Genomic DNA, 24,785 nt, shown 5'->3' with positions numbered 1-24,785 from the left:
ATACTTCCATGCACCGATGTCTGTTTTGACAGCAATAGTGATTAGTGTGAGTTGATAATTGACAACAAGCTAATAATTGACATAGGAGCTACTGCCAGAGCAGAAACTGTCTTTACCAAAGTCCTGTGACACTATTACTTAACTCAATTAGTTCAAATTACAGACATGTAGCTGAATAAGCAATATTATGAACTGTGACACACACGAGCATTTCACTCTGGGAAAGTAATTCAGAATCTACTTAGTAGAAGCTAATAGCAGGAGAACATGCACAATTTATGACTTTCATTTAAAGGGGACTGCTTACCCCAAATAACTACTTTAAAACAGTAGGTCTGTTTTAAGATCTGGATACTAAAGAGAAAAATCTACTTTGAAGTAAAATTATCTTTCTAAGCTATGAAGAGTATTAATTTTGACAAAAATAGCAGCAGCACCATTGACACAGATACTTCCTTATGTCAGAACAATGTCATTAGCTTTACTTCAGACAACAAAAAGCTGTAGATCAAAAGAGGTGTTATCAGACATCTAGGCAGTATTTCTGAGTCTGTGTGCACAGGTGGTTTCATTTAACTACTTGCATTGATTATTAGGTTCATCTTTCCTCCTAAATTGATTAAAGAGAGGCTTGTTCTGACTTACACAGCTGCTCCTAGAGCAGTCAGGTCAATTGACTGTAGCAATGAACACATTCATATGTCAGCAAAATCTTTCTCTGGAAGCAGTCTCAAAACCTTACCCCACAAGCAAAAAGATCAGACCCCCTTACTCACTAACAAGCTCAGTTCTTACAACTGCCACATGTTATGTTCACAAGCAATACCAAATACCCATCACCTTTCATAAACAACATGACTCCTTCCCGCTGTATAATCGATCATGTAGATCCAACCTGAAGATGTCATCACTTCTACAAATACCAAGAAACACACACCTTTTTTATTTTTACTTCAAGCTCTTACCTCTGCATTGGCAAGGCTTGGAGAATCATGAATGGAAGGAGATGGAGATTGCTGGGTTGTGCAGCTTTTTTGCACTGAGTACTTTTCAACTTGTTTCCTTGATTTCTTTTTCCCCTTGATTACTTCCCTAGCTTTCTCTTACAGTGCTAATTCTAGCATGCCATTTGTAAGATAATTTAGGATTTAATAATGTAATGGAATCAGCCTTGAGCATGCATGAACGGATCTATAGGGTAATACACAGTGCTGATGTAGAATCAGTTTGTTCTTAGAGTATCTGCCAGGCATGGCAGGTTGCATAGTGCATGATCACATTGGTCAGACTGAGTTCACGGTGCAGCCTTATGTACAGTGGCAAGTCCAAATAGATGGCGTTAGAGAGTGTAATGTTTGCTGTAGCTCACTTATTTGGTTTCTACTCATTTTTGTGCTTCAAAGTGTAAACTCTACTTTGAATAAATATTTGCAATGATGCCAGCATAAGATCTTTTGTTTTCAAGAATAAAGGACCAATATTGTTTTTAAAAATTCAACACATTCATGCACAAAAATTGATGTCACAGGTGTACTTTTCATTTAACAGCATCTCTCAAAGGTTTCTTTCTTGTAGCAATTACAGCTGATGTAGTACTCTCCTACCATGAAGTACTTAGTTTGCTCTAAAAGTAATGCCTTCTATTTAATTCCGCATTTTCTCAGGTGCCTGAATTTACGTCTCAGCGCAGTTCCAACCAGTCTCGGACTTCCAGCACCAAACTTGGTTTCCAGACCCCAGGCTTTATCTGCATCCTGGCAGACTTCATCCCAGCAAGTAAGGTCCACATGTGCTTTATGGGTTGGCATAGGTGTGTTTGTAGCCCTCAGAAGTTTTACAAAAGAGATTGGAGCTAGGGACTGCAAATTCAAGGTGGAGAGCTTGTCCAACCTGTTCCCAAGCAAAAGGTTTTAGTCCTATATGTGTCACCTCCAAGGAGACTGATCTTGACGTTAAATGGGTGGCTCTGTCAGGAAAACAACTCTCACCCTCCAATAGGACCTGAGTGCAGGGATTCTGTGCAGGATTCCTGCAGTGCAAATGCTCAGCTCACAATTCACCACCAAGAATCTGAGGACAGAAACAGGGAGGAGGTCTGGGATATGAGCTGCTGCAATCCACTACTCTAATGCCTCCAACAACTCAGAAAAGCTCATGCATTTTTCAGTGTTGACTACCCTTGTTCAGCATGTGATGAATTACTGATCCTTTTGCATCTATGACACTTTCTCTAATTGAGTTTCTTCAAATTAGCTCAAAGCTCTGAGAAACTGTGGCATGCAGTGAGGCAGCCCAGTGGGAGTGTCAGATTTTCATGCTCCTTTAATATTGCATAGATAAAGGCTCCTTTCTACCAAGCTTGTAAAGCCAGATCCTCACCTAAAGCCAGTTGATGTAGATGCACTTCAGTGCAACTGCGCTTTTCTACATTAGCTGAGGATCTGGCCTGAAGGATTATTAAATTTTGTATTTCAGTTTTCTAAACAAACATGTCCTGCTGAGCTGATGTGCGTGATTCATGGGGCCTATTTTGCCATTGAGAGCAGCTGATGGGCAAGCTGACTAGTAGTCCAGTCATCAAAAGACAATTAGGCAGAAGGAAGCCAGAAATTCTCCATCTCTACTCTGTGCTTCCCCACCCGCTGGTGCTTCCTGCAGGCAGCCGCATGTGTGAGGATGAGCCTTTCCCACAGCTCCTTCACCAAGGCAAGCAGCTGGCAAAATGCAGATTGCTATCCTAAAATGGGAAAAACATGCTGAACAAAAGGCTAGGAAAGTGGCGCAATTATAATCCAGCACATCAATTCAGAACAACTTTTTTGTCTGTCATATAACTAGTCCAAATAAAAAGCAAGTGATAAGTGAACTAGCAGGATGTAGGTAGACATTCGTGAATTTCTGTTAATTTCCAAAAACAAGGCTGTCATGTCCTCCCTTTCTCTTTCCTTGCAACAACTAATGGATGGCCCCACAATCTGGCCCATTTAGGCACGTATTTATTCATCTTCCCACTGAAATTTCTTAGGTGCTGAGTGAAGGGAACAAAACTAAGGCTTTTGGGACAAAATGTGCTTGCTATCATTTCAAACATAGGTGGCCCTAGTTTTTGGTGCGTATTAGCATCTGAAGGGCTTTGAGATGCCGTGGTTAATGATCCTCTTCTTATAGACCTGTAGCCTGACTCTGCCTGTCTGTTCGTGTCTGTGCTCCTTCTGTAAACATGATGTTTGCACTCGTTGTATTGGGGACAGCATTAAAAATCAAAACAGCATCTGCTATATCTTATTTAGCACTGGGCTGAACAGGAATCATGCTGCGAGTTGCCTTGGGATTTGCAGGGGTGATGAGCAGCCAACACCAGCAATTTAGGTCAGGACAAACTAAGGCAGGTCAGAACCCAGGAGTCTCCCCAGTTCTTCTTTTCCAGCACCTCATTCCTGTCAACCCTGCTGATGGCAGCCTGAGAACATGCCAGTAGTTTCCCTCACTGAAGTTGCTTTTATTTGGCTTTTTTCCAGCTATTATTTCTCTGGAATATCCCAACATGGGCTTAGTGCCAAGCACACTAGTGTTGGAGAGGAGAAGCTGATCTGCAGCTGTTCTCACCATGAGGAAATGCAGGTAAGAGCCTTTCAGAAATGCCATCATGCAGTGGTATTGGCAGTGCTTGGTAGCAGCAGGAGAGGGAAGAACATAAAAGAGGGTAAGCATGTAGGATGGCAAAATGTACAAATATTGATGGATTCTTTGAGCAAGAAGCTTTTATATTTTTGTTATATCCCCCAGTGGACTTTCATTTTTGGTTATTAGTCTTTACAGTGATGTGCATTTTACATTTTTAGCTCTTACAACACTCTGTGGAAATGCATGCCGCTGACCAGTTATGTAGGTGGAAAGCAGCTTCTGCTGTTTTCTGCTTACCTGCTAACTTCATTCTGGTGCCACCAGTTGTTATATTAAATTCACTCATGAATCTGTGATCCATGTGTACATACCTCATGATTCTCAGAATTTTTACAGCTTCATCATGAGCTTCACAGTTGATTTTTTTCTAGGAAGAGGGGCTGTATTAATTTCTGATATGGCTTTGTATATCTGACCATCCTTATTGTTCTTCTGCATTGGTTTATGTCCACTGTATATTTCAGAGAAAAGTCTGCAAAGGTAGCAAAGCAATCAAGATTTGAGCTTGTATAGGAGCATACGATATTCTCTGTTTTGTTCTGCTTTCTGCTGTAAGGGTTCACAACCTCCTTCCCATCTGTCCTTTTCTAGAACTATCTAATGACAAGATCTCTTTCCTAAGCAGCTGTCAGGTCTGAGTCTATTTTTGTGTATATGGAGTTAAAATTGTTGGTTTTTTTTTCTCTCTTGTATGCTACTATACCTTTATCTACATTCAATTTTGCCAGTCCTTTCATCTGCTAGTCAGTGCCAGAGGTCTTTCTACAACTTTACACAGCTGTTTTCATTTTTCCTACCTTGGGCAAATGAGTATCATCAGCTGGCTTTATCACTTCAGTGTTTGTGCTGTTTTCCAAATGGCTTATGAGCAATCCAGTATAACTCACTTTTCTTCAGTGGAGTTATGCTAAAAAAGAATTGAATGCACTGGGTGAAACCACTTCTGCTCTACTGTCAGTAGAGTTCTGTTAACTTAAATGGGATTGAGGGTTGAACACATCAAGCTTAGTTTTTTCCAATGCTTCCTTTATTTTTTAAGAGGCAGAAATGAATACAAACTTCAATTCTGTTTCCTCTTTTTTCTTTTTTTTTCTTTTTTTTTTTTTTTTGTCCTTCTCATGGCTGGAGTCTTAAACAAGTATCAATTACATTTACCAAAATGCATGCTTAAGTTGGGCTCCCATTGAGGCTGATTTACCAATTGGAGTTCCCTTATTCTGAGCCTGAGGTGCTATCTTACTGGTCTGTGATCCAACTCTTGTCCTCATTGCCATCATCAGCCTCAAAGTGGGATGGTACCCTCTTCCATCCTGGTAGACTTTGACAAGCAATTAGGAAGAAATTATTTACTAGGAGGTTCATGAGACTCTGGAATAGGTTGCTCAAGTGAGGTTGTGAATGCCCCCTCCCTGGAAGCATTCAAAGCCAGGCTGGCTGGCTTTCATCAACCTGGTAGAGAGAGAGGTGTCCCACATATAGAAAGGGGATTGAAACTAGATGATCTTAAAGGTTCCTTCCAACCCAAGTCATTGTATGATTGTGAATAGTTGGCCAAATAGCATCATTTTCTTGTCTTTAAGACATTTGAGGTTCCATTTCTTGCAGCTGGGCGGTGTTTGCAGAAATAAGTAATTTCAGTTGTGTGAATTAAACATGGCTCCTTCAAGGTTTGAAAATTCCTTGAAATTTCTCTTTGGAATGATAATACTTAGTTCTTATACATCATCTTACATCTTTAAAGCACAGTGCCAGCACTCACAAATTAATCTTGACACCTCATAGGCAACCTGGAGTTACAGTCCTTATTTTAGATGTGAGACACTAATTTAGAACTCTGTCTCTGATCAGCTTGGGGCTTTTCACAGTTCTCAGAGTTAAAAGATAAAGACTCTGACCCTTTTTTTTTTTTTTTCCTCACTCTTCTAATTTTCAAAATTGTTGAGGTAACTCTGTAACTCTGTGCTGACAGGCTGGTCCTTTCCTGTTTCACACTATTTTTTCCCCCTGGTAAAAGTTTCACTTTCCTTAATCTAAATTTTGTTGCTCTTTCTCACTTCATCATGAGCTGTAAATAAAGACTTCACATTTGGTCATTTTCTGTTTAGTTTCTTTCAGTTTCCTTTGACAAGATAGAAAGTGTAAAATTATATATGTAATTCAAGGAAGCTGTAGTTGCTTCAGCTATATGATATGTAGCCTTCCAAAATATTACTTTTAAAAATATTCATAATGTGCATAATGTCACATTTTGAGATACAGCTGCATGTAACAGATCGCTTGATCCTACCTTTATGCTTTTTATGTCAAGAACCATAATTTTCCAAATCTGCATTTCTTCTGACTTTCATTCAAACAGGTAACAAAGCTTTACTGGAGAAATTTTCCCAATTCTGGTAATGCTTAGTTTTATATTTAAAAAAATAGTTAATATTACTTTCTTTCTCTATTATGATTTATAGTGGTAAAAGTCTACAAATAGCTCTTCAGTATGCTGGAAGCTCTCTTCAGTTGAATAAATTTTAAAACTATGATTCTAATGGTTCCTTTAGATGTATTTACATTCATGCTTTCTGGAGGTGAGATGACATGTCTTAGTGTGATGAAGAGGAAGACAAAGTGGAAGTAATTAATAATTATTGCAGATGGACTCTGAATCTGTAGAGAAAGATGTCAAGAAAAAAAATATTTAGCAGAGAAAGTAATTTGTAATGTGATATATTTCTTTTCCAAATGGAAGAAGACCAATGTCTTAAGTGGCATGTCATATCTCATTCACAGGTGAATAAGATTATTTTGCTAGGAGCAATAAACAGAATATATGCTACCTGACTCACAAGATGTGTACGTGGTCTGAGATTTCCAGTGATTTCTCAATCAGAGAGTGCTTTCAGGGTGCATGACCTTAATAATCTTGCTCTGTTAGTGGATGCAGGATGCTTTCATTATCATGCTCAGCTTCAGACACCTGATGTGTGAAGGATATGGGTGGGTGTCCAAACAGCTCACTACCCCATCTGTTCTTCTGTTCAACGTCCCTGCTCAAGAACTCGCTTCTCATTTCTCCATAAAACTAAGATATGTATTTATCAGAAGTGCTATTTCTCTGTTATGCTATTTCCCTGTTATCGTGTATTAGGCTTTGACATTTGGTTTCACCTATACCTGTGTTTTGAGTTTCTTTTTTCTATTTTGTTTTTCTGACATTATACCACGATGATCACAGAAAGCTGCATATTTCTTTTGTGCTGCTATTGATAGTAGAGATAGAACAAGATATGTTGTTCTCTGTCCCTGCTCAAGCTGAAAGCTGGCAAATTTATATCCCATTCAGTGGTCTTTGGATTGTGGTGTGAGCATTTGTATTGCAGTCTCTGAATGAGCCAGCATACTGCTCTCCGGTGCCCAGCTGCTTCTGATAGGTGGCAATGGCAGGTAAAATCACATTCTTCCTTCTGTGAATGTTTCACAGACCCAAACATTTGTCTTTTATAGGCATTTCTGTGTTGTGCGGACAGAAGCTGTCCGGAGCAATTCCAGGCAGGAATGACACAGACATCTCAAAACCGGTTTACCAATAGAAGGCCGGGCTATAATTTCAGAGTTGCTAAAACACTTGCACTGAGAAGATCATCAAGGTGTAAATGAAGTGATACTTGGATTTGTAAATGAGGTGGAGGCAATTTGTAAATGAGAATTTAAATATCTTTGGGAGTCAGAGGCTGAACACCTGGTGATAGACTTTGGTACCTCAACACCTTCCTTCAAGGAAACAGTCCTTGTGCTCTGTAAATAATATCTTACAACAATTTTCTAAATATGTAAGTCAGTTGGCCTGGAGTGTCTGATCCCTGCCGAGCACAAAGCAAGAGCTGTGTTTGTGAAAAGGGAAAACGTTGCAATAGGAAAGACAGTAACGCTACTAAGCCAGTGGGCTGCTGAGATCTTTGATTCTTCCTGAGAGCTTTTTAGAAATCATGAGTTACAGAAAAGGAGCTAATTTTAGGTCTCTCCCTGAAGTTTCTTGAAAGACGAGTAGCTCCTTCTGTAGCACAGCTGTTCTGTCTTTAGCGCAGTGTGACTTTCCTGCTTACTCTTCCTGGCACACGTATGAAATTCCAAGATAGAAGGCACGATTTCTTCAAGTCTCACTGTCCTTCAGCTTTAACTTACCTTAACTTATTCTTGCCTGAATATGCACGTGTGCTTATTTTTCTACATTGTTTCTCGAAGATATACAAAAAGAAAAAAAAAAGGGGGGGGGGGGGGAGGGGAAGATTGTGGGGGGGGAAGTCATGGGTCTCTGTTTAAAGGAAGATTAGTGAATGTGGTCCAGACATTTTAAGGTCTAATAAGAAGTCATCTGGGACTACACTTCAGTAGACCTTTAATGGTGGTATGACTGATAAAGCTGTATCTAAACTAAAAAAAACCCACGCATATATTATTTGAATCAGGAAACTATTTCACCCATTGAGGAAGTTACTATTACCCGGAATTTCTGCACAATTTTTGAAAATCGGGTACTTACATAAAATGGGTAAGTATCTTAAAAGTCTGGTCATATACTTACAAATTTTGTTAAAGTTCAGAGTAATAACTTTATCTTTTAATGCCTTTTATTTTTGTTGAAGCAATATATAGAGGTTTTTAGTGTTCTGAGGATGGTTGTTAGAGGAAGAGCATTTCGTATACCTAGTCTTTTGAAATCTATTTCATATTTTCTGCAAAGATGGGAGCATATGTCAGAGTAAGAGTTTAAAACCTTCAACCTACAGCTTTAAACCTGCAGCCTTGCAGCTCTTTTTTTTGCTGTAGGACCAGGGTATTAGATTCCCTCCCACTGACCATAAGAGTTGAAAGCTTTGTCCTGTTCCTTTGTATGACTGCAGTCCATGTCAGATTTGAAATCAAACTTCACAGCTGGTACAGCCAAAGGAGGCTTTTCATCACAAGACCAAATGAAAAAATAGTGCTCCAGTAAGATCAAAACTTTAAAAGCTTCCCTGTATGGTCTGGACAGAGCAGCCAAAAAAATTCTGACCAGATCTCTGGCATTACAGACCATTAAAGGCTGCAAATGTTTGCCTGCTAACATGACACTCCTTTGCTTCTCTGTGTTGTAAATTATAGTTAATACAGAGATTAATTACCTCTTCTTTATTTTCAAGCACCCATGGGAATAAACCGTCTTCTTGCAGAAGATATTTGTGTTCATTAGCACTACCTTGGTCTTACTGATCATTCTGCCTTCAGTCTTCTGTAATCTTTGATCCCACCTGTCTGGGTGGATAAAGATGAATTGAAAGCTCCAGCGCACAGTTTTATTTTTCCAGATAAGCGTTTGATAGAGCTGAGAGTGAAAATTCTTCATCTTTCCCAGCCTTCTGCAAGACTGGATCCCCAAAGACATGCTTGATGTTTGGGAACACAGTATATTTAGTTATTCAAACATAATCTAAGCATCACTAAAGGCAGCTAAGTATTATAAATCATTACAAATCTCTAATTTAATAGTGACATCCATTTTCGTGGAAGCTCTTAGATGAATATGAGTAGAGACTGACCAGCTGATAGTGGCACTGCTCTTTTAATATAATAAGACTTGCTCTTGACACTTGCACATTATTTGAGTATTTACTTATATAGAATTATTTTATCAAAACTGTAGTCTGGTTTGCTGAAGAGTACAGCAGCTTTGGGTGGCTGTAGGCTCTTTTTTTCCAAGCTTAACTGTGCTATGGGGACTTAGAAATGTGTTTGGGTGAAAGTGTGAGGAAGAAACAAACTAAGAACATCAACATGCACTAATTAAAATGGCAAGAATTAAAGTGCTTTTATTAGATGGAACTTGAAAGGAAAGGATCTTTGCCAGGTTTTTAGCTGCTGTGATGCAGTTTCCATGCTGGTGGCAGAAGCATGGCCTTTGGTGGCACTGTCTTCTCTGGCTTTCCAATGAGGAGCACAGCTTGCGGTGTGGTTGGGACTGTAGCAGCAGCTGGGAGAATGGAGCCTCTAATTTAAGATATTAATGCACTTTCTGATGCAGAATGTGATGGGGTTATCTCTAGATACGAATGGGTTGCCACGCGATCTGGCTGGCCCCGGGCAACGTGCGTTCTGAGAGAGGGGGAAGGGCAGAGAGCTAGCAGATAGTTTTAACAAAGAGAAAACACAATGGCAACGATCTGAGGAGGAATGGTAATTTACTAAATTAACTAAATCAAACAAAACAAGAGAGACAAGAGTATCCAAAATGTGAGTCAAACCATGATAGTGCAATGGAAAGCACATGCTTTTCTCCACAGTAAGATGAGATGGCTGAGTTGGGGCCAGAAGGAAAAGGCCGGGGTCCTCCAGAGGTGCCATCCCTCACCTCCCATTAGGATACTCATGATGCCCGTGAGGGGCAGTAAGTGGGACCAGAACACTAACTAATTTCCAGTGGTCCACATGATGTTCTGATGTGGAATACTGACAACAAAAAATCACAAATCCACAACACAGGAATACTTTTGTTACTATTTTGTTTTAAAAAATGTGAAAGTAAAAGGGTCTTTTCCAGTAGTGGTTTGTGTGTAATGTACTTGATGAGGATTAGGCAATTTCAGAGATCTGTTTCAACAGCACTCTGCACATTACAGGAGCTTTGGGAGAAAAGCCATGTTGATAACTCACTGATGATTTAGTTGTTGCTGAGTAGTGCTGTGCGTATATGCCAAGGGCATTTCATTTTTTCAGTTTCTTGCACTGCTCTGCCAGTGGGAGAGGTTGGGGGGGCTCAAGGCCTTGGGAAAGGACAGAACCAGGAGAGCTGACCTTAAGTGGCCGAAGGGGTATTTTATCCATTATGAAATAATGAGGGGGGAAAATTAAAACTTGATAAATGGTGGGGAGTTGGCTGGTTGGAGACTGGCTGGGTGTCGGACAGCAGGTGATGAGCAATTTTATATGTGTATATACGTGTATTTATATAATATATACGTTTTAATCTATATATCTTCTTACTTACTATTATTCCCTTTTCTCTTTCTTTTCTGTCTTAGTTTTTCTATCTCAACACACCAGCCATGCTTTGTTGATATATTTCCCCCCTCCCCCCCGATTCTCTCTCCTATTGCACTGGGAGTGGGTTGGTAAGCAAACAGCAGTGTGGAAAGCTAGAAGAAAGAGATGCCATCCAGAAGGACCTGGACAGGCCTGAGAGGTGGGCTGCATGCCACTCTCATGAAGTTCAATAAGGCCAAATAGCCTTCCAGTACCTGAAGCTGGGGAGGAGCTTTTTATAAAGGCATGTAGTGACAAGGAAATTCTCCAAGGCCTGGTTTAAATGCAAATTTTCTCCTAAAATGTGGGACAGAATCTCTGAAATTTATGTAAATAATGCTGTTGTCATGTCAGTAATAGGTACCTAATAGCTGTTGTAAGATGCAATTCATGTATTATGTAAAATTCATAACATATTTTATGATCTTGTAAATATTTCTTAAAAAGTCAAAGAATAAGCTGCTGATTGGGCACATCTTTCTTCTGACTGATGGGGTCTCTAGAGGATAGAATATGTTTTCTGCAGACCCTCTGAAGACTTGCTTTAGGAGTACTCTGATGCATATTGCTACTCTCAGGAAGTATCTGTGTCCTGACTGGGGGCTGTTTGAGACTCCCAGCAGGAATTCGGCTCCTCACCATAGGAACTGCTCCTTTTGTCTGACTTTGTGGGTGGCAATTTCTTTTAATAGAATAGTCAACAAGTACAGAAAAAGCATTTAAAAAGCAAATCACAGGTTGGATCACTTTTACCCTGGTTTATTCAGGAATTTTTTTTATCCTGCTTTCTTTGACGTGCTGGATATCCCCACCCTATTTTTTATGTCCTTGGTGGGGTGACCCGCACATCCTTGGAAGCAGATCCCCAACTACGCACTCCACAGCTGAGATCGGGAATTCCCCAACAGATCTCATCCCCTGTGCTTAGTTGTTGAGGAATCACCATGCCCCAGGTAGCTATGCAAGCATACAGATAGGTTTTAGTTATAGAACTGATTAACAATTATATATGTGTATGCATTTCCATTTTATAACCAATGCCATTTGGTTGATTGCCTGTTTGCATATTGTATCTTTGCAGTAAGGAGGAAAAAAAGGGTAGAGAACATGGGAAGGGAGGGGATAACATGGGACTCAAGGGTCCTGTCTATCGAATGCTGCACTAATTGCTTGTAAAGTAATATCACTAGCTGGTGGGTTCTCTAGCACTCCTGATTTTTGCCATCTGGAAATTCATAATTAATTGATTTCTTTTCATTTTTAAACTTTAAAAATTTGAATTGGTAACTTTGAATTTAAAGTATATCTACAGTCAGAATACTAGGTGTTGTGGTTTTATTTAAATCTTTTTTTCTTCATGGAGTTTATCTGCTTGTAGTGTGTTTTCATATTTTTCCAGCTGCAGAATCAATGCAGGTACGGCAGAGCAATCTGTATGCCTTTGTCCAGTGCATAATAGAGCTGGCTGGTAGGCAGCAGTCCCTTTTCACAATAGCCTTTGAGATTTTTAAACTTGTTTTCTTGTTTCTCAAATTAAAATTGCTTTCAAAGTTTTCTGAAAAGGAAAATGAATTGCTTTAAAGGTCAGTTTGTATGTTTTCCTAATAGTTATGGAAGTTATAGGAGGAAAAAAGAAAATAAGTCAGCCCACGATTGATTTACTTTACAGTACTTTACCAGAGGTACACAACTCTTCAGATCGCAGACTGCAGTTTATAAAATGTATTTTATGCCTCAAAGGTCTGGAAGGACCCAATAGGATTTAATCCACAGACCTGCTCTATGACATGCTATTTGATTTCCTCCAATGATTTTCAAGTTGCTTCTCACAAAGTAATCAAAAGAAACTTATGGTTTCCAGTGTTGATACATGATAAAGAGGCAAACTGTGTGCTTCTTTCAAAAGATACTTTTTTTTAATACCAAAAATAAAAATAAAATACACTATTGGGAACCATAATGGACTAACATTTGAGTAAGAAGATATTTTAACCATTTAATTTCACCTTTTTCTATTTTCCTATGATTTGTTCTTCTGTAAACATATTCTCACAGATATGGCAGATTGTCCTCCTGAAGACAGAAGCATTTGGGGTTCTTCTAAGAACTTTTCAGTCAGGGAGAAAGAGATAGCTGCATTCTATCATCTTAGCCATTTATCCATCAGAAACTGAATTTTTGGTAAAACTTGTAGAGCAGTTTAACTGGCCTTCTTTCCTACTTCTATTGTTGTCTTAGCCTTCATGCTTGCTGTCACAGCACCAGGGAAGGAAGCTTTCTGTGCCATGTGCAAGTAAGCCTTTTGCAATTACTGTTGCTGACACGCAATGTATGTGCTCCAAGTGCACAAATAATGTCTGAGGCTCTGGCACAGTCCTGGATTCAGGACATCAATTCAGCTTTTCAAAAGAGTCCAAAATTTTTGCAGCATAGTGATGTGCTTTTAATTCCATTTTGAGTGAATTTGCAAGGCCAGTAAAGCCACTGTTTCCTCTCATGCTTTGCAAAGGGAGAAAATAAAGGAATGGCTGGCTCCTGGGAATGCAGGGCTGGTCACTTGGAAACTTGGAAATTGCCATCAGCAATTGCTGGTTAACTTTCTTGGTGTTATGACTAAGTTCTGAATTCAATGCCATCCTGAAACCTTCTTGGTGCAAACACATGGAAATCATTCCCTTGACTCAGCACAGGTGATGTATTTGAAGTAGCTGCACAGTGACAGTAATACTGCCTGGGTATGAACAAAAGAAAAGTCCCCACTGAGCTACTGCTAGTATTTGCACCTTCATAAAGCAGAGACATTTTTAGAAGCAAATCCATCAGCATATATTGTCTAGAGGATCAAAGGATTCAGGCTTTGTATGTTTAATATTATAAAAAATGGGCTTCTCTCTTGCTTTTCCCTTAGCAGTGCTGTAAGCTGTATCTGAGTGCTTTCAAATGGTGTACGTTTCTTAGCTCATAAGCCTTCTTGAGTTTGGTGGTGCTGAATGTTGGAAGGAAATTTGGATATCATTTTACAAATTATGTTCTTAATGCTGTGTTGGAAAATCATATATAGAAACATGACTAAATACCCTGCTATAGGATGTGCTTTTCTCTGAGATAAAGCATGGGCAATGAAGCGTCTTCTCATAGGAAAGTTTAAGGACTTTTATTAAAAAAAAAATACTTTGTGGGGGATATATGTATGTAATTATATAGATATTGATTCTAGATAAAGATCAAGGTATAACGATTCACAGTTTTATAGCCCATCATAAGCAGAATACAAGCTTGATGTGGTTGAAGTAGTTTATGTTGCTAAGGATATATTGTCTGGTCGTAGTCCAACTAAGTGATGATCAAGGAATGAATAACTGAAGCCGTGTTATTATTCATCAGATAGAAGTCCCCTGCCAACCAGAGATAGTAAGCATAATTCACAGAGGTTGCTGTGTGAGAATTTAACTTCGGGAATCAAAATAGTCACAAACTGAATGAATAAATGTCCGATATTTACTGTGGATGAAGAGACACCTTGAATCCTAATTCACGGAAATATTTTCTTATGCTCAGCAATAAAATAAAAGACTGGAGTCAGTCTTATCTGCTGTCCACTGTCCATCTTCCAGCTCAGCTGTGGTGATTATATTGTTGAAGCTTCATGGTGAAAAATAGCAGAAACTTGAGATATATCACAAAAGCTAAGATTACAGCTGTCAAATGAACCAAAAACCTAAAGTGTAAACTTTAGAAACTGTTCTATGGCCTGCCTTTAAACACTAAACCAGTGCCCCTAAGTGTTTTTGGCCTCTGAACCCTTTGCAGCTGTGGGAGAGGAGTAAGGATGTTTCCTCCACAAAGTCGATGAGAATTCAGATAACGCAAATTGCCAGCTCAGGTGCTCCAGTGAAGGATCGATGCTTTGGTTAATAGTGTGACCAAGTCTTGTATGCTACCCACAACTAAGGAAGCAAGATACTGCCACAATACTATTCCTTAAGAAAATGACATGTTCTACTTCCACATTTAATAGATCCTTTCATGTTTTCTTTTACAATGTAATATGTGGACATAGGATAAGCATAAGGACATGCTACTGTTTGCAGGGATATTGTGTGCCAGGTTTAAAAATGTATTTACAGAAGCTTCTGCAATGGAAGAGCCAGAGGTTGAGGGAAAGAGGGTATGCATAATTCAAATTATCCAGAAAAAGGAAATAACAGATATATTTTAGGATTTGTCTGTTCTAAGAAATGTATTTGTTTGTGTGGACTAAACAAGGTTAGACTGGAGAGATCATTAAGTTTGGTGCTCTGCAGGAACTCCTTAGAATAAGGCTATCCACAGACCAGGAATGAGTTTAGCTCATTCTCTATTTTTAATTTGGTTGTCTGAATGCCAACAAGAAAAAACAGGCACTGTAAGAATGTCAAATCTGCATCTCTGTAATTGTACGTTTCTGCAGCAGTCTAGTGTAGTAACTGAAGCAGATCTCCACTTCTGAGCACCTGCCATGTCTGCCTGCCTTCTGCTGAGGAGTGCATGAATATCTGGAAGGCTATGTGCTTTCTTCCTCTTGGGCTGTTGTACTGGTTCCTGCACCTGTTTAGCCAGCAACTTCTGCAGCTTCTGGTTCTCCACTGCTTTGTCTCACGCAGTCACTTAAGGCTATGCAGTAACTGTGCATGCTTTTCTTCTTGCTTATTGTGTAGGTACAAGAGGCTCTAAGTAAGCAAGCTCACAGTTGTCATAATTTCTTTTCCTCTTTCCCCAAGCTTTACCTGTTCTCCTGTTCTCCTACGCTTTGCTTTCTGTTGTCCAAAAGCAAGGAAAGCCACAGTGCCGGAAAATCTTGGGTTAAAAGATTGCTTCATTGCTGCTGTTATTGCAAGCCTACATCTCTCTTTTTCTCTCACTGTATCAAACACTCATAGCAGGGACAAGTTATTCTTTGTATCTATTCTTTTCATGCTTTTTCAGAATCCAAAGCGTAAGTGGTGCTGAAAATCAGCTGCTATATTTTAGACTGCAGGATTTTTCTGTTTATCTGAATGAACTTACCAAAGACAGATGCGCGTGATCCTCTTTGTCTTATGTGTGTCTATGGGGCAAAAAGCTTTGAGGTAAGCAGGCTACCATAAGGGAGGAATTCACTGAATATGCCTGTGAGAGAATATATATTTATTGTATTCATGCTTGCATCTGAAAGAAAAACACTTATTTAAATAAGAGTAAAGGGAAGGAGAGCCGTGAGGTGTTAAGCTGCATACCGCAGAAAGCAGCAGTGCAGAAAAGCCCTGCTGTGCCAGTGCCTGCAGAGCGCGTGCTGCCAAGCAGTGCCGGCTGTGGCTGCTGACTGTGGACCACTGATCCATTGGATGAACAGGGCTTGAATCAAAGGAGAGGAGACAGTCTATGTCCTTCCCCTCTCTTCCCCTTTGCTAGCTGCCTCCATTTCCTCTACTGTACTTACAGACAGACGGGCATGCACATATGTTCATATATGCCTGTCTTACTGTGATTCATTTCCAGTGAGAGAGATGAGGGGGGAAAAAAACTCTTCCAAGGTGTTCAATCATAATATGTCAGATATTCATACAGAAACAATACAACAACACACACATAAAAAATAACTATTTATTTCAGACTGTATTCTTTTGATAACAGTTAAGTGGTCTTTCATGTGCTGAAACACAGTAACAGAGATATGCAGGAACTTAAGCTGCAATACTAATTGTGAATAACTTCCAGTATAAGACCATTTTGGAGCTTGAATAGGCAATTCCTAATTCATACAGGCAGCTCTGAGGATTTATGCCATAACATGGCTTTGCAACACTTGTTCTGAGCACAGTCTAAGTGTATAGATTGATCTGTATTTCCTTGGTTACAAATAAAAGGGACTGCTTATACTTAGTGTACTTTTCAGCAATGCATCTGAAAGTACATAAAAAAAACCACTGTTTAAATAGCCTAATAGCATCTCTAGTTAGGCTTTTGAGCTGTGTAGCACTGCTGTGTATGGGGAATATTATTAGCATTGTAGACAGAGTGGAACATCTATATCCCATGCAGCACTGTTTTTCCACAATGTTTCAGTGTTTTTTGAACCTGGAAGTGTCTTTTTTTAATCCCTCTAAATTGTTATTAGATTTTTTTTTTTTCCTGATCAATCTTATCTAGAGTATGACTAAACAGACAGTAATGAGGTTAAGTAACTTGATTTTTCTATTGTCAAGTTAATCAGAGTGTACTGTACTACCACAGTGCTATTCATTAGTGTTTCAAAAATAAACAGTACAATGCATTTCTTTTAAAATGTACTCACAATGCAAATACAGAATATCTGATGGGAGGCTGAGATTGCACTCATTTCCTTTTAGTGCCATTTCCTTTTAGTCTTGGTTTTCATGTGATGTGAGGCTAGTGAGGTGTATTTTGGGTGCTGGATCAGAGGCAAAGAAACCTACAGTAATCCTTATCAGCAGAAAAGCAAGTCCTGTACAACACATCTCTGTAAGAGACAATAACAATTCACATTTCAAAATTGATAAACAAGATATTTGAAAAGTGAACTCACGTGCGTGGGAGTTATTTGCAACACTGCATTTAACCAGGACTTTCAAGGGTTTCTGAGTGGTGGCAGGATCCCAAAAAGGAAACAAATATATATAATTAGTTCATAATTTTCAAAATTAGCCACTTGTGTACATTCCAAGATGTTTTCATGGAAAAATATGATCATGGGCAAGTTGCTGATTTCCTAACTAGAGAGAATGAGATCTTAGCCTTCCTTGTTAAAGTGCTGAGATAAATAGTAAGTCATGGGAGACTTCTTGATTTTGATAAACATTTACAGTTTTAAGAAGACCTTAATCAGTGACAATCTTGATAGCAGTATATATCTTAAGAGAATCACAAGTTAGTTATGTTTCAGATCTAGTTTGATACTTAATTATACTGCTTATCTTCCCTGAAACATTTCACAGTAATACAGTTATAAAATGCGGTTTCCACTAGAATGAAAGGTTGACCCAGGGAATACTGAGAAAACCTACTTCAATTAATTCTCAAATGCTATTGGAATGTGTCACATGGAGCAGCCAATTGCTTGATATGTCCCAGCCCAGCACAGGCCACTCCTAATTAGCTGGCATGACCCTGCAAGCATGACCAATGGCCTGTCCATTCACATGCCCTGCATCATTAAGAACACAGAGATAATTGTTCATTGCTGTGCAAGGTATTTGCAGCAACTCCTAGCAGCATAACTGAGGAGAAATAAATTCTTTCAGACTGGTTTCTAAAGTTGCTCTAGAGTGACTGGATGCATTTTCAGTTTTAGGACTTTGTTAACTGTTATTTAGATAAAAAATTGACTTAACCACTTTTAATGAGTTCCACTGTGTGTGGGAAAAAAAGAAACAATAGTTCTGTAGCTGTGAGAGAAGAGATGAATTATTATTTTTTTTCTCACCAGCAGCCTTTTGGCCTATTCCTTTTTCTTTTCTCAGTGACACTTCTTGCCTGGGGCAGCTCTGATGGAGAGTATAGTGCAAGAGTGGTAGGCAGAGAGTGACTCCTCTCTAGAGTTCAGGCCCTGGGATCTTAAGCAACATCAGCCAAACTCCATAGTCTCAGGGTTTATCCCTGCCTAGGAGAAGCAGTAATGCTTTCTACGCTGACTGGGAGACAACAGATCTCTGTATCTATAGCGAGGAGTTCATTCTTCCTTCATTATCCATCCATTGCTTGTTCTATACAGAAGAAGGCATGTACAGAATATTTGTATGAAATAGAGGCTAAACCTGATGTCTCCATAGAGAAGTGTTAGAAGAAAGAATAGTGTCTCCTTTTCCTCCCAGCACTGTGCAGGCAATGCAACAGAGCTTCCAGGCCAGCATTACAACAAACAAAATCATAAGGTATTGTACTAAGTCTACATATGTTGCTTCTGATGGTCACAATGCAAAGTTTGGCTTAATAAAGCTTAAAGGTACTTGGAAAGGAGGAAAAGAAGATCAGAAAGAAAATACTGAATGTAAGTGACAAAAAGATAAAGATATTTCTCATATCCTTGGATCTCTCTGGGCAGCTGCTGGAGCTTATTTCTGAGGGGAATATTCAAAGCCTTAACACTGGAGGCTGTGACGAACAGGGAAATTCTTGGATATGTAGAGTCATTATTTATTCCACAGCTCATAGAATCATAGTAGGGCCTGGATTGAAAAGAACCACAGTGATCATCTCGTTTCAACCCCCCTGCTATGTGTATGGTCACCAACCACCAGACCAGGCTCCCCAGAGCCACATCTGGCCTGGCCTTGAATGCCTCCAGGGATGGAGCATCCATTAGCTCCTTGGGCAACCTGTTCCAGTGTGTCACCACCTTCTGTGTGAAAAAATTCTTCCTAATATCTACCATAAACCTCCCCTGTCACAGTTTAAGACCATTTCCCCTTGTCCTATCCACCCTTATAAGCAGCTGATCCCAATCCTGTTTTTTCTTCCAGTACTTCAAGTACTGGAAGGCCACAATGAGGTCTCCCCAGTGCCTTCTCTTCTCCAAGTTAAACAAGCCCTTTCCTTTCCTCATAGGAGTAGTGTTAGTCCTGTTGTTGCTGGCAACCAATAGGAGTAGCTTCTTCCATCAGTGGAAAGGGGTGTTAAGACGGGAGTTGGGAAGATACATAGAAAGATAGAGTTTTAAACTTGATGCGAAGGGGGGTGGGGGTGTAACTGGGGTCACTAGAATGGAGCCTTTATGTAACATCCCAGTCCTTATAGGAGAGGGATGTGCTAGTAAGACCCAACAGTCTTGTGTTTTGGTGATGGAGGAGGATGACTCACCCTTTTGTAGGAAGAACACAAGGGTTGGTGTGATGTTGTATGGTCATGAGGGTATTAGGGCTACTGCCACTCAAAAGGAGGCCCGACGCAGGTGCCTTTACACTAATGCATGCAGCATGGGTAATAAACAGGAGGAGCTGGAGGCCGTTGTGCAGTCGGAAAGCTATGATGTAGTTGTCATCATGGAAATGTGGTGGAATGACTCACACAGCTGGAGTGCTGTGGTGGATGGCTACTGACTTTTCGAAAAAGATAGGCAAGGCAGGAAAGGTGGTGGCATAGCCCTCTCTGTTAAGAAAGAATGTGAATGTATGGAAAACAATGATGGTGATGATAGGGCTGAGAGCTTCTGAGTCAGAATAAAAATGAAGGCCAATAGAACTGATATTATCATGGGAGTCTGCTGCAGGCCACCCAACCAGGATGAAGAGGTGGACAAGACACTCTATAGACAGTTGGGTGAGGTCTCAAGGTCTCTCCCTTATTCTTGTGAGGAGCTTCAACTTCCCAGACATCTGTTGGATTTACAATACAGCAGATAGGGAGCAATCCCAGAGGTTCCTAGAGTGTGTGGGAGATAACTTCCTGACATAGCTGGTGAAAGATCTAACAAGAAGAAGTCAATTCCTGGACCTGCCATTTGTTAACAGAGAAGGTCTTGTGGGGGGTGTAAAGGCTGGAAGCAGTCTGGGGCTTAGTGATCATGGCATGCTATATTTCTTGACCCTTGAACCACAGAGGGGAGTCAGCAGAACTGCCACCTTGGACTTCCAAAGGGCAGACTTTAACCTCTTTAGGACCATGGTTGAGAAGATCCCTTGGGAGGTAGTTTTGGAGAGCATGGGAGCCCAGGAAGGTTGGGGATACTTTAAGGAAGTAATTTTAAAGGTGCAGGAGCTGACCATCCCCAGGTCACAGAAGATGAGCCAACAGGCAAGGAAGCCAGACTGTCTGAACAGAGACCTTTGGCTGGAACTCAAGACCAAAAGGAAAGTTTATGGTCTCTGGAAGAGTGGGTGAGCTACTTTTGATGATTACAGGTACGTAGTGAAGCTGTGCAGGGAGAAAATTAGAAAAGCCAAGAACTGAACTTGGCCACTAAGGTAAAGGACAACAATAAATATTTCTTTAAATATATCAACAGTGAGAGGAGGGCTAGGGAGAATCTCCATTCATTGTTGGACGCCAAGGGAACTTCATGACCAAGGATCAGGATAAGGCTGAGGTGCTTAATGCCTTCTTTGCCTCAATCTTTGATAATAAGACTTGTTACTCCCTGGGTGAAACACTGGCTGAATGGTCGGGTCCAAAGAGTTGTGGTCAATGGACTTAAATCCAGTTGATGGCCAGTCATGAGTGGTGTCCCCTGGGCTCGGTACTGGGGCTGCTTCTGTTTAACTTCTTTAGTAACGATCTTGATGAGGGCACTGATTGCATGCTAAGTAAATTTGTTTGAGTCACCATCCCTGGATGTGTTTAAAAACTGTTTGGATATAGTGCTCAGGGACATGATTTAGTGGAGGGTTGCTCGTTAGGGTAGTTTGGTTAGGCTGTGGTTGGACTCGATGATCTTTAAGGTCTTTTCCAACTTGAATGATTCTATGATTCTATAATCTGCGCCTTATCTTTCCTAATCCTATCTCTACACACATGGACAATAGCCATGTATTCCTACAATCAGTTCCATCTACCAGTTCCTTATGATTTTTCACGTCTTTCAACCAAAAGAAGCTGTGTTTAAAAAAGGGAGGGGAGATTTTTGTTTGTTTGCTTTAAAAGCTTTCATATACTTGCCACCTGCCTCAGGCAGTATTTTAAGTTTGGTTTGTTTCTGTTATTGTTGTGATGTTGTTTCTTTTTTACCTTTGTCATAGGCAGCTTTTGTTTTTTCCCAGTCTTACAACCAAACTACCACAAATAATTTACTCAGTCTTTAGCTTTCCAGACTTTAATTGCTGATGTTAGCAATGCACTGCTCTTGTATTAGATTACATTTTGATTAGATCTGATGCCTGTACTTTTTTCTTAATTTTTGTATTGTGTTTTGAAGGCTGGTATAATTAGTTCAGTAGCAATCAGATGTGAAAAGTTGAAACACCCACTCAGTCAAGCTGAAAAAAAAAACCTGTCTCGGACAATGCAGGCTATGCATGTTGAGTTTTTATTGTGATGGTGGTGATTTCCTTTTTTTTTTTTTTTTGTTCTTTTTTGCAGGATTTTTTTCAGTGTACCCTGAGAATAGTATTCTGTTTTTTTAATGTTAGTTTCTGATCTCTCCCGTGTAGCTGGAGCACTGGGAAAGGTCTGTAGAACAAACTATGTTTATTCTAATTAATTGTGTATAGCCAGATTTTCCTACTTAGCTGCTGGTTTACGGAACTACATCTGTAGGTCCACTTTGAGAAGATCATGAGCACTATCCCAAAGACAACTCATTTCATGATTAGAATTAATATTACTCTATATTAAGTCTTTTAACAGGTATTTGTTTTTTCTCTAACCTCACTTGCATCTGAAAAGAAGTGAATTTTTCTGGAAGTCATTCAGATTGTTCTAAGAGAAAACAAACAAATGAGCACACAGCAAGCAATCTGCTGCAATTAATATGAAAGCTGTCAGGAGGGTATATCTTAATAAGATCAAACTGACGATGCTGTTCCAGGGTTGAACTTAAGGTTTCAGCTCCACAGAAGAAAATGACATTTATGCTGATTATCAATTCCATTTCAACGACAGCCTTCATTTAGGAAAGATGAGTTTATTTATTTTGTAGATAGATGAGAAATAAAACCTGTTTTTTCCTTGAAGAAGCTGCTCAAGACTTTAAATTATGGTGGCTGAAATATTAGGGAAAAATAGAAAGCTTACAGCAAACACCGACCAGCTGCTTCTGCTGTATATTTAATATGTACCATTCTATTAGATTGGTTTATTAATATATCTGCAGGTATCTTGCAACAGGGGCCAGATGGTTCGGGAAATGGAAAATGGCATAAAAGAATTGCAAGTAACAATCTACTGAAGATCAGAAATAGCCACGTTACGTTGCCTTCTGAAGTCTATACAGCAACCAGTTTAAATGAACCTGGAGAGCGGGTCTCACTTCAGCAACCAGTCTTGTAACATCAAATTCCATAAGCATTTCTTCCATATGACAAGAAGAAACAAAATACATAAAGCTGCAGACAGGTAATGAGCTCTCTGAGAATTTCTGTATATGGGAGTGGATCGGGGTCCACAAGCTGTGCTCTGAAACAGAACCATGGCCATCCCAAATACCAAGGGGCATACTGAACAACTGCCAGGGGACCACAGCCTAAACTGATCTGTACACACAGTAATACAGTAGGCTGCATATTGAAATTTACATGATTGATTCTATGGTCCTGAACTATAAACTGAAGTGAAAACATAGGCAACAAATGTTAGGAAAAAGCAAATGCAAGGCTTTGTGCCTGCTTGTATTTTTATTTTCTAAAAGTTTAGTAGCTTGTTGTTTTGAATTTATGAGCTATAAAAATTGGCATTATTAGGCGACAGCAGACAAAAATGTGAGAAGTTGTGGTGCTGCAGCCTTAATAAAGCTGATATAAAAATAAGTTATACAGGTGCAATACAAACCTGATCCTATTTTCTCTGTTTGATGAGGCTGTAAAGAATAACTGTAGCATTTATTATATGCCCAAAAATGCAAAAAAAAACCTACCTTTTTTAATGGTCAGAGAATGCTGTAGGTATATTTGTCCAGAAACCTCACCTGTGTATTGCTATTACCTGGTCATTCAGATAAGATGACATGGTCATAATACGCCTTATGGAAGATGCCTTGCATAACTCCTGGTCTCAAACATCAAAAATAGAATTAATGAGCTTGGAAAAGCTGTTGAGGGTGGTCCATGAATGTACCCATGACACCAAAACACCAATTTCCCTGATCAACTTTTACATGGGCAAATAAACAGGACAAGGGGAAATAGTTTTAAAACAGAAGAAGGAAGTTCTTTACTCAGATAGGCACTGGAACAAGTTGCACAGAGAAGCTCCTTCCCTAGAGGGGCCAGGCTGGATAGGGCCCTGGGCTGCCTGATCTGATGGGTGACATATCTGCCCACAGGAGGGAGGTTGGAATCAGAAGGTCACAGAATCAAAGAATTGTAGGGGTTAAAAGTGACCTCTTGAAATCATTGAGTCCATCTCTCCTTACAACCCAAACTGTTCTATGATTCTGCAATCATTATAAGTTTATCTGTACCTTGCAGCTGAGTTTTAATAATTCTATCTGATGGCCATTTAGAACAGTGGCCTGTTGCTGAACCTCAAATATGAATAATTCCCCAGGCTCTCTTCTCAGGGCATCTGTTGAAATTTAAGCTCCTCATCCTTGAATGCTAATGGATATGGATGTCAAAATAAGTATGGAGACTCTTTCCACTAATTACCGTTTCGGGATTTGTCCACATGCTGGTGCTTAGTGTCTTGATTTTTTTGGTTGCTCTTGTTTTTTTGTTTGTTTGTGTTTGTTTTTTTTTTTTGTTTTTTGTTTTTGTTTTAATTATAGTTTGTTTGCTAAGTTATTGCTCATGCATTTTTTCTGCTAGCCCTGTAGATGACACTGAAGCTAGAAAATCCTGAGATTTCAAACTGCAGCAGGGAAAAGGCTGGATGTTGAGTAAATACAAAGCTGAAAGGAAGAAAATGAAACTGCCTCTGCTACAAAATTGTAATTGTCGAGAATAAATCTGTAAAAGCACATCAGCCTTGCACTGTGAAAATACTGACATCATCCTCTAATACAGTTAGAGAAATTCTGGAGACCATATTAGAAAATCAGAAAACAGCATCAAGAAATATTCTTCTTAATAAGGTCCAGTACAAGAATAATTAATTAGTTCATTTTCTCTTTCACATCAGGGGTCTTTGACACAAAAATAAAGAAATCCAAAAGAACACTCTTAACTAGGTAACTGTGAAACCAGGTAGATGAAAGGCCATGGTCAAAAGTCAGCTGATGTATAGTTGTAAAGCAGATGATGTTAAACATAGAAACAAAGGCTAGGTCCTTAACTGATTCAAATAGATTTATCTCCATTGCTTCCTTGAGCCTATAGCATTTTACATTCGCTGAGGGTTTGATTCAGTATAATGAGTACAAATATCTATAAAAATAAATCAGTTAGAAACTGTAAAAAATTAAGGCACTTCTTATGTAATGCTTTTAAAAT

At 39.5% G+C, this 24,785-nt stretch overlaps 1 long non-coding RNA gene across 1 annotated transcript; it reads left to right on the top strand.

Annotated features, from left to right (window-relative positions):
* The first annotated feature begins 1,589 nt into the window (after window positions 1–1,589).
* On the top strand, window positions 1,590–24,456 carry LOC128080193 (uncharacterized). Its single transcript, XR_008206537.1, has 4 exons — window positions 1,590–1,776; window positions 3,519–3,621; window positions 22,511–22,752; window positions 24,162–24,456. It is a non-coding gene; the product is annotated as an uncharacterized LOC128080193 (long non-coding RNA).
* The last annotated feature ends 329 nt before the right edge of the window (window positions 24,457–24,785 follow it).

Source organism: Tympanuchus pallidicinctus, unplaced genomic scaffold (assembly GCF_026119805.1).
Source record: "Tympanuchus pallidicinctus isolate F22 unplaced genomic scaffold, pur_lepc_1.0 scaffold2, whole genome shotgun sequence".
In the NCBI taxonomy this organism is placed as follows: Eukaryota; Metazoa; Chordata; class Aves; order Galliformes; family Phasianidae; genus Tympanuchus; species Tympanuchus pallidicinctus.
This window is presented reverse-complemented; position numbering and strand designations above follow the sequence as displayed.